The following is a 10,937-nucleotide window of genomic DNA, read 5'->3' as shown; positions in this document are numbered from 1 at the left end:
CGCCGCCACCGCAGCGGGCACGTGGGCCGGGGAGAGCGGGGCAGGTCTGCAGGGACCCACGTGGGTGCTGCCCCGAGGGAGGCGGCGCCGGGGTCGGGCTGGGTCCGGCAGCGCCACGTTCCCCGCCCCCCTCCCGGGCGGCGGGACCGGCGCGATCTGCAGAGACTGCGCTGCCCCGGTCCGAGAAAGTGGGGCAGGGAGGGACGGAGGCGGGCTCATCCCTCTCCAGCCCCTCCCGGCGTCGTGCACGACACACCCCAGCCTCCCAAGCGGCCCCGGGTAAAGCGGGGGAAACCTGCCTCCCTGCAATGCCGTCAGTGCAGAGATCCCGGGGAAAACCCGTCGCCCTTCCTGGAGCAATCCTTCTCTATAAATACCGTTTGGTTTGAACAGTCAGCTTCTCGGCAGTAAATAACTTGGAGCTCGTTTACCCAGGTGCCCATAGATCCATTCCCAGGCTCAGAGGCTGCAATGGCAAAATCGGTCTTTGAGAACCAACAACCCCCCTCTAATTATACCAGGAGCCAACAGAATGATCCCTAGGGCATCGTGGACATCTCCTTTCTCTTGTGTGGAAAACCTCTGGGCTGATCCCCATGAGGTTACTGTCTGTGCATTGAAACCAGAATCAAACAATACTTGTTATTTCTGTTGCACCTTCTGTCTGGAGGACAGAAGGCGTTTGACTGACTACCATTAATGTAACCAGCCTCACAACACCCCCAAGTGGTAGGTAAGATAAATACTATCCTAATTTTGCAGACAGAACCTACAGATAAGAGATTAAATTGTACAGACCAGGTTGTAAAATGACCCTGTACAGCTAAGAACAGAACCTGGGATGCCTGACTCCCGGTTCTACAATACCGCAAAACCACCCTCTTCCTATTGCATTATTCACAGAAGACGTTTAGGACACAGCTGTTTAAGACTAAGGATCAGATCCAAATCCCTGTGAGGACAGTCAAAAGACTTCCTTTGACTTTGGTAGGTTTCAAATTAAGCCTGAAAAGACCAACCAGGAGAAAAGGGAGCAAGTGCAACCCAGTACAAAATCACAATTTGATGAGCAAAGCAAAAAGCAAAATTTGATGAGAAAGTCAGTGACCGGGAGGTAACATTTTTGCAGCTCCTTTGTGGCTTCAAGCATAACTGATGAGACACTTAGGAAAGTTATGCTGAGAAGAGACAGAAGAAGTAAAAATGATCCCTACAGTGATGATGAAGCAATTAGAGAAATCTTGGGCTGTTATCAGCACTCTACTTCTGCTGACCTTCATGGAGCAATGCTGACCTGACACATCTCCACAGAAAGCACACGAAACATTTGGAGACAATTAGCAGTTCCTCCAATCTATGTACTCTTCTTTTGTCCCAATCCTTCCCCCAGCTGCTGCTCCCACCCTCATCCAGCATTTGGGATAAGACAATTAGCAGTTCCTCCAATCTATGTACTCTTCTTTTGTCCCAGTCCTTCCCCCAGCTGCTGCTCCCACCCTCATCCAGCATTTGGGATAAAATGTGTACCGAAAGGACGCAACCACCCTGATTGCATGACTAACACCAGCTATGCACTGAAGCTTCAGGTTTTTTTATGGCAGAACTGCTGTTGGTCCCTAGAGTTCATAATGAGCCATGGCTATATGCCCAGACCAACACCATGGCCATCAGTAAAGGCTGCACGGGGGATCCACAGCCCCACCAGCCTCTAACAGGAGACAGTTGAATCAATGGATACTGATCTCCAACCTGTATGCAATATAACCCATTGTAGTCCTGCCCCACTTCCCCTGAACGAGGCCAGAAAATACTACCCAGTCTCTTGCTGGCATACCTTAGTGCATCTACCATTTGAGCTAAGAATGTGAGCTCCTTTAGTTGTGAGATAACAACTGGCTGTGTGGAGACTGAGACGTGCTAGTGTCAAAGCTAGTGTATTAGAAATTCTCCCTAGGGTTAGCCTTATCCCACCAGCATGATTTTAAACGTGCTTGTCCTTGCCCATTCCAAGGGAACATCTGGGTTTGACATCACAGTGTACTTCCTAACATAATCCCTTCCCCCAGCACAGGCAGTGGATACAAGTCTAAATGCTCTAGACCAGGAGTGGCCAGCCAGGGGTGGCACATGGCAGATTGGAGAGGGGAAAGGCAGTGGCAGATATGGCAGGGAGCAGAAAGCAGAGCAGCAAACCAGACAGGAAGCACAAGGCAGAGAGCAGAAGGCAGTGCAACCAACTGAGTAAGGGAATGGCATGGAAATTGCACTTGGGGCTAATTTGTGGCATGTCTGCCAAAAAGGCTGGCCCCCACAGCTTTAGACTTTGCCTTAAAATAAGGTAACTCAAATCACCCACCAGAACGTATCTTTTCTTGCCAAAGGACCAGGGAAAAAGTTGCCTTTTATCTCTACCTTGCTAATAGCAGCTAAGTCCTGGAAAACTCAAGAACTGGAGGAAGGGATCTTCTGGCATAGCCCCGTGCCAGGAATCCTCTCTTCTTCCTCAGCATGCTTCCTTACTCTGGCATCAAGACTACTCTGCCTTCTCAAGCCACTTGAAATCTTGAACGTTCAGAGCAAATCGGTTATAGCAGCCATACTCACCACTTTTCATTTATAACGTAACGTGAAATACAAATGAATTAGTCTTCACCGCTACTGGAGTAAATGTAATTATTTCTGCTTTACTGACAAGGAGACTGAGGGACAGACAGGTCAAGTAGACTGCCCCAAGAGAGAATGATCATCAAAGCTGGGACGGCTGATGTAGCTTCTAGTGCTGAGGTGTTTCGCCTTCCCTTCAGTGCCCATTATACTTCTTCAGTGAATCTCGTTTTAAGTTCCATTGTAAAATTTTCCTCCATTTGCAGTTACACAACTAAGGATTTCTAGTGGCCACGTTCCAAGTTGGTCATGGAATTTATTTTGCTCTATTTCCCCCACTTCCCCTGAAAAAAAGGGAGAATAGAGGTGTCATAATATAACCCTTTGTCTCAGTTCCTCTTTGTAGGTATAGGTATATGTATCGCATAATACAACACTATATACAGTACAGTAGCCCTTTTGTCTGATACTGCAAACCAGTATTACAGCCAGAATTTCAGATGACAGCATAAAGGTGGTGATTATCAAGTAGAGTTTTCTACTTTGCATGGCTTTCAGAGAAGGGAGAAAATGAGACTGCTCAGTTCCAAGTGATAATATAAAGACATTTTTAAATATGCTTTCTGAGAAAGAACAGAATAACAGCCATATCCTTCTATGCTCTTTTCCTCACAATGGGCCAGATGCTGTGCTGGGGTAGATCAGCATAGCTCCACATCGATGGAGTTATGCTGATTTAAATGCACCAGCTGATGGTCTGTCCAAAGCACTTCATAAAATATAGCTTTTGTATAAACAAGTCTAGCACTATTAGAAAAAATCTATTAAACCTAAGTAGGATTTTGTTTCATTAAACAACATACATTCCCCTGCAGAGCTTGCAACTCTAGTACTGCAGTATCTGCTAGTGCCTTAGGCTTAGAGGTAGAAACTGAACTGACCACTAGGAACTAATTAGAAACAAAAGTGAAGTTGAATCAGAGTAGCCCCATTATTATCGACCCCTTGTCTCTTTCATGGGTTTACAGCACAAACATGTAAAATTAATTAGATCTTTACAATTCTTTCTTTAAATGATTTTGCTCTGCTTGAGTCCAGCACACATGCGGATTGGACCTGCCCCCATGCACAGCAGACTTCATAATATATTTGCATTCCCTAGCTGTAATGGATGAATCTGTCCTCGAATATTTGATGTCCAGAAAATACACCTTTAAATACAGATTCCCTATGAATTTGGGGCAGCAAGTCTGCAATCCTCATTTTATATTAAATGTTGTATTTGCCACAAACAAGTATTTTGGATCATAAACAGGTCAGGATCTCAGGAGACTTCTTCTTGTTGGGGATTCTTGCTCAGTGTCCTGTCCTCTGTCTGGGTAGACTTTAAAGGGCTGTATGTGAGAGGCAGCCTTTTCCTGAACTATTCTTAGCCACAGACTTAAGAAGCTCTTTTCTTTCTTGATTTTTTTAAGATTACTTAGTGCTTTGATGGATGTGTCTAGCTGTGTCAGTATGTGGTTGCTGATAGGGCCACATGGAGTGCAAAACAAGTCCAAGAAACAAAAGCCAAGATCTTTCTGCTGAGGAGAGGCAAAGACCAGCGACTGCTCTAAAAAAAATGTGTATTGGAGCTTGTCCTGCATTGCTCCTGCTCTCTTTATTTATTACAGGTGGAGCTGATAGCTCTGCCTATTGTTAAGGTTGCTTTAACCCTTCAGACTGAAATTTTCCATGCCAATTGCCTGTCTCAGACCAGTTTTCTGATTTTGGTTTTGTTGGGGGTTTTTTGGTGTGGGGTTTTGAAAGTTTCAGCTAAACCCATCTGGCTGTTTCAGAAGATAAGATCAGGAAAAATATGCTTAATTTCCCATGATGACATTTTATTTGTTTGTTTTTTTTAAATGTAGTAAATTACAGACCAAAAACAACATTCAGACAAAGTTAAGTTTGCAAATACACAAAATTAAGAAAATGCTAGAATTAAAATGTTAACTGGGAGATCCAAGGTATATGCATTATATTCATGCATTATATATATGTATATACATTATACACAGGGCTCATTACAAAGTGTGGGCCCATGCCTATCTTATTGCACGTGATTAAGACCTAGCTGTAAAGACAGTCATTACAGAGGATCTCCTGGGGCAAGGCACAGAGAGAATCTAGGTCTTCAGGGCAGTATTCAACTGCCTTCATCATGAGCTGAACCTTTCTCTTTCTTCTCCTAACTCACCATACATTTTCTAACCTCTGCAACCCAAGACGGGATCCAACAGCCAAGAACCTACTCTACTACCCAACCCTGACTCTTCCCAAAGTGGATCCATCTAAAATCCTGAAATAGGGGTCCCATGCAAAAACTATTATGAACATGCAGCACCAAATAATTGTGCATATACATCAGGGAGCCAAGTTAAAGCTATACAAGCAACTTTCACTCTGGTATTTCTTCATTTCTGAGTGACTGACTTTGCAATCTTAACATTCTTTCTGTGTGTAACATATATATGTTACATCCAAAAAAAACTCTTATTTGGCAAGTCACAGCAAAGACGCCAAGAAGCAAATGGTCCCAGCAGCCAAAGTTCAAGCACGAAAGCAAGTCATTATAAGGGAAAGTTTTGCAACTCCTGCAGCCTGTGCTGTACATGTTCTGGGGAACTTTCCTAAGCATTATAATATTCAGGTAAAAATAAAAGTGGGAAGAAAATAATTTTTACTGATATTGAGGCTGACTTGTTGCAAGAAGGAAGAAACAGAATTCTGCAGTCTGGGGCAGCTGCATTTATTGCACTCCAGGTTATTGAAACTGGCTGCATCCTAGAGGTGATATATGTATTTATAGATTAGTGGAATCCTATACCTTGCTCCTCCAACTAGCTCTTTTCTTTTTTCCAGTGTTATTTACAAGCCAGTATAATGTGCACTGAAATGAGCCAATTTCTCCTCTTTTTCAGAGGTTTACCAAATGTTCCAGTATACAAATATCTGGCTACATTATGGAGCAGGGTATGGTGGGAGAGCAATTAAATGCATCACTACGTCTCAGACAGGTGAGTATGAGCGCTGCTCAGCACTCCTGCCAAATATTACCCCCACTTAGCCTGGCTGCAAATGGGCACCTGGTCATTTAGGCTGAGGCACCAATGGTGCCTGAACGTGATGCTAGCCACAGAACTCCATTGTGTGCCTTTAACCACAGAAAGTGGCCTGCCTTAACCATGGGTGGACCTTTGACACTCTGAAAGGCCTAATCTAGCTTCTTAATAACCAGACGAGTTGTGGTTTTGCAGTGTCGTGGTTCACTCTCACAGCTTTACAGTCAGTTGTGAAAACAGCCAGTTACTGACAGTATTGTTTTCCATAAATGAAAATGTTTTAAACATATTTAGAGAGGATAAAAAAAGCAGCTTTCCAAGACAGTACAAAGAAACCGGGCATGATGTTCATTAAATATACCTTACCGGGGGACTGCTAGAACATGGCATAGAAGAAAAGTGATTTCTGATTCACTGGAATAGTTGAGGCGTGTGCTGGGTTAACTGCTAAATAAAAAGCAAAATTCTTCCTCTCATTATCTAGTAACCTCTTTGGCAACATAAATCTCCAAGGAGGTTTGTTTCTTCTAAAACCTTTAGTCCGCTCTTGCCTACAGAGCCAGCTCCTGCCTTTGGCAGCCAAACGTACAAGTTCACTACCACTACCCATTCGTGTCAGAGGGAGTGATGTTCCTTGCACAGTATGTGATTAAGTTCATTTATTGAGAGCTTTTGGACCAAACTAAAGCAGCATTTTGGGAATGTATCCAAAATCTATTACTCATGTATTTATCTTTCTCACTGGAGGATTATCCTCAGAAAGTTTTTTTGCTGAATCATTTGACCTTGTTACCAGGTCCAGCAATAAAACAGAGCAGTTCATTTACTGGGATTGACTTCTTGAACACTCCTTGAGAGCCTTTAAAACGCTGCAGATGTCCTACAAGTACAAAGAGGTCCCAGATTTGCTCCTGCTATATACCTCATAGTTTATACAGAACAGACCTTGGTCTGTGCTGTGTGACAGAAATTCAGTATTCGATGGTGCCAAAACATTTACTGAAAGTCTCAGCCTTTTTCTTAGAAAGGGCTTTCCACCAGAGCAATCCACAGCTTAGTGGGATTTCTTCTTTAAGGTTCTTCACCTGGGCTTCTCTTGAACACAGCTAGCAGGTTACAAATAACTGCAGGATGAGTGGTTGCAAAAGGACCTTCTTCCATTCAGAGTCTCTGAGGATTGTGTTGTGACTTGCAATCACTGTACATTCTTAGCAACTATGCTTGAAGTTTTGCCTTGTAGTATGAAAAGCCTTCAATATAATTATTTTGTTTTAATAGGATCACCTATTTCCTTATTTTCCAATCACAGCATCTGAAGCTGGTAGAAATTAAATGGTCAACTTTTCCAAGGTGTACTTCTGACAGGTTGAGATGCAGGGCTTGTAACAGGAATGCTCTTCTCTTTCATCTACTTCAAAAACCATCTGGGGTGACCAAAAGGCAGATTCTCTAGCCACTGTTTCCTTTTCAAGTGTATGTGGTTTAGTAGGTCTGTATTTATTGTACGTCTTTGGGCGGATGCAGACGGGGTTATTCTTTTTTTCCTCTTATTTGTTCTACTCTGGTATTTATGTAGTATGTGTTGTCTTTTTGTAAATGGGTCAGATTCATCCCTTCCATAACCCCATTGAACTACCTTTGAAATCAATGAAAGCAAAGAAAACTGGCTTAATTTCTTGCATGCAATGAATAATGATCTTACATCCCACATTATGCATGAAGGATGGTTGCCAGAACATAATTGAAGTAATTCAAACAGGTTCAATGTAAAGCAAAACAAATTCAAAGGCCTAAATATGCTGTCCTTTCCTTCATTTTTTTTGAAGGGCATTGTACTTACAGTAAATTTAGAGTAAATTAGATACAATTATGATTAGGCTAGTTATATACAGATAGAGCTTGCAAGAGAGCAACGGTTATAGGCCTCATTATCTTCCTTCATCGTTCCAACAAAGGAGGAAAATAAGTCCCACTGAAAATGAGAAATTGGCACTGTAGGCAAGTTCTTATTTTTACAATGTCATCTGCTCCTGTAATGGGTTATGCGTCGCACAATACTCAAAACCTCTAAGCATCTTACTAGAGATGCAAAACAATTTGGGCATTTTAGAGCTTGACTGTCCAGACCTGGGGGAATAGTTCTAATTATGCTGAGGACTTGACAGCTCTACTTCTCCCCTAATATTCCTTTTATTTTCTTTCTGCTGTTACACAAAACTTTTTGCCACACATGTGCTTTAATAAGATTAGTATCTTTGAAATATTTAAAAAGGAGCTGATGATTTTTGTTTAATGTGTGTGGGGGTTTTTTTCGCTTGTTGAACCAGCCTAAGGAAATTACTTGCATTTGTTTTTCTTGCACAAGAGGTCTGGAGCTGGGATGTAGTGTTAAGTTTACAAGGAACAGCTGTTGGGGGGTCTACAGTCCTGCCATGAAGCACATGCCTTAAACTCTAAGGGAACAGTGTTGGAGGAGGCATGAAGGCTGCACGTGATCATTAAAGGCAGCTAGATCATTACACATTTCCTCACACAGTTATATTATTCCTGAGTCCAAGGACAAATGCCTGCAGATACTTTTAGTGTTCGTTCTGTCACCTGGAATGCAGGAGTCCAGTATCATGATATCACAGCTCTCTGACTGCACATCTTTCTCATCTGGAAAGTGGCATTTATGGAAGCATTCCTCTCCAATTGTCCTAGTGTGAAGATAATGTTGGCATGAAACTCTCAGAAAGTGGGGGCTTGGATTATTATGAATAGTTCTCTATAACTTCTGTGGCCCCTGTGAGCAGAGCTGACCCACAGTTGTAAGGTCAACTGTTGACAGCCAAGATTCAAAATCAGTTACAAAATACAATTCTTCTTACCTAGTTTATCAAATAAATGACCTTCCATGTGAATGGAATACCAAAAGCCCGCAGGCCCTTCTGAGAATCTCATCTGGAGATGGAAATCAAACCATAATCGTTCATTGTTATCTATGGTACTCACAAGACCCCTTGTCTCTGTTACACCTGTTCATAAGCCCCCTTGTCTCTATTACAACAGTGTTCAAGCACCCACAGATTGTTCTAAGGCAGCACTAAAGTCCTTTAAAGATGGTGAACAGAGGGAGAATAATCTTGCCACAGGTCAAGCAGAAAGCCCATGGCAGAGAGGGAACAGAATCTGGGTTTATCAATTCATATTTCTAAGCCCCAATCACTGGTTGATACTGCATCACTAAAACAACATCCTGGGATTTCTGACTCCCAGTGTAATGTTCTAACTATGTACATTAGCACGGCATTGCACTGCTCACCTTTGTCTTTTGAACTTCCTCTGCCCTTTTGGGCCCTTGTTCAGCAAAATACATGCACAGCTTTAGACAGGTGAACACTCCTGTTGAAGTTAATGGGCATACGCAACTACTTCAAATTAAACATGTGCTTAAATACTTTGCTGGAAGGCCCTAAAAAGCTAAGCTGAAAAGGTTAAACATTTGTGGGGGGTTCGTCCTCTTCCAGACAGCCATCTTTCACACCAGACAAGATGCTTAGGGCTGAGAAACTATTTAGGTTCTTCCCGAAGTTTAAAAAATAGATTAGACCACTGGTTCCCAAACTTTTCTTGCCACAACCAGCTGCTGGCGGGGGATGGGGGCAGGGAAGCTCCTGGCATGTGGTGCAGCTCATCTTGTGTGTGTGACGCTGGCGGCATTGCCCCTGCGACCCTCATTTGGTTTGTGACCCGAGGTTGGGAACCACTGGCTTAGACCCAGACTTGCCTAGGATGGCTCAGACAGGGAAGACCCTGCCTTGAGCGGGGAGTTTGACTAGATGACATCCTGAGGCTCCTTTCAGTAGAATCCTTTTCTATGAGTCTCCTCGATACCTGCAGTACATCTTAATATTCTGCCCTTTGAATGCGGGTGCTGAATACAAAGAGTGCAAGGCTGAAAATGATTAGTACTTTCACCTCGGGTTTTAGTGGGGCTTTAGTGATGGACAGGCCTTGGTCTCAGCCATCTACACACTGGTGAGATTCACTCTACAAGCATACAAGCTTCTCTATGCCTCCCCAAAACAAAAGTACAGCATAGGATTATTAATGCCCAATATGCCACCTTCTGGTCACAGAAGGAAGTGCTAAGATTTGTTTTGCAATGCCCGAATTTCCCTTGATGTGTGTATTTCCTGAGAGTACACAGGAAATTTTGTGTGTGTGTGTGGGGGGGGGTGTTCCCCATATTGTGACTCTCTATTCCCCTGTTTATACACCCAAGGATTGCGTTACCCTTTATGCCACAGCATCAAACTGTGCATGACATTGTACATTTGTTTCTGTCTAGATGCCCCTTGCATCATTCATAATACATCTACAAAACTGCTATACAGAGACAAGAGATATTGGTTTTGCAAAACTGAACTCCACTTTTATTTTCAGAAATACTTATTTTCTCCTCAGTTCTTGGACGTGGACACTCTCTAGGGATAAATGGCTTGATCTGCAATGCCTACTCATGCAACCTATATTCTTGAAGTCTGAACTCAAACTCTACTTAGACCTCATCCAAAGCTGACTGAAGTCAAAAGAAGCCCTGTATAGTTGCAGATGAGCAGAAACTGCCTCTCATTTGTTGAGCATGAAACAACAAGATACTGATTAACCAAAACTAGCTAGAGGCAGAGATTTTGGAGCCATTTATACACGAGACCAACATCAAAGCTTGTTAACACTTGGGAAAGCTCAGAGGATCATCAGTAGTCTCCACGTCCTGCTTTAAGAACCATTGAGCTTACAGATAAATACCCACCCAATAAATCCAAACAAGAACAAATCACTGGGTGCATTTACATGCGCACTTAGTGCAGCTCAATAAACTCCAGCACAGTTCATGCCGGAGCCAGCTGCTCCTGGGAACAGTGTACACATGTGCACCCAGGACCACAGCTGTTTGAGCCAGGGTGGAGCAGATCCGGGCTAGTAGGTGGCTGGGGGGATCAGCCCTGGGTTCTGGGTCGTGGCATCAGGTGACGGAGGGGATGGCTGGGGTACACAGGTACTCCAGTGTGGAGCTAGATGGCAGGCAGCCCCTGCACTATAGCACAATCATGCCCCAGCCAGCCATGCTCATCACCTACATGTGCATTTTGGTGCACCAAATGCCTCTGCCATAGGATAATAATTGTTCTGGACAGTACTATCCTCTGGTGGAGTTAATTAATTTACTGCGCCCTAATACGG

Source organism: Gavialis gangeticus, unplaced genomic scaffold, assembly GCF_001723915.1.
Source record: "Gavialis gangeticus isolate Ggan-Ray unplaced genomic scaffold, GavGan_comp1, whole genome shotgun sequence".
Classification (NCBI taxonomy): Eukaryota; Metazoa; Chordata; order Crocodylia; family Gavialidae; genus Gavialis; species Gavialis gangeticus.
Note: the sequence above shows the minus strand (reverse complement) of the source record.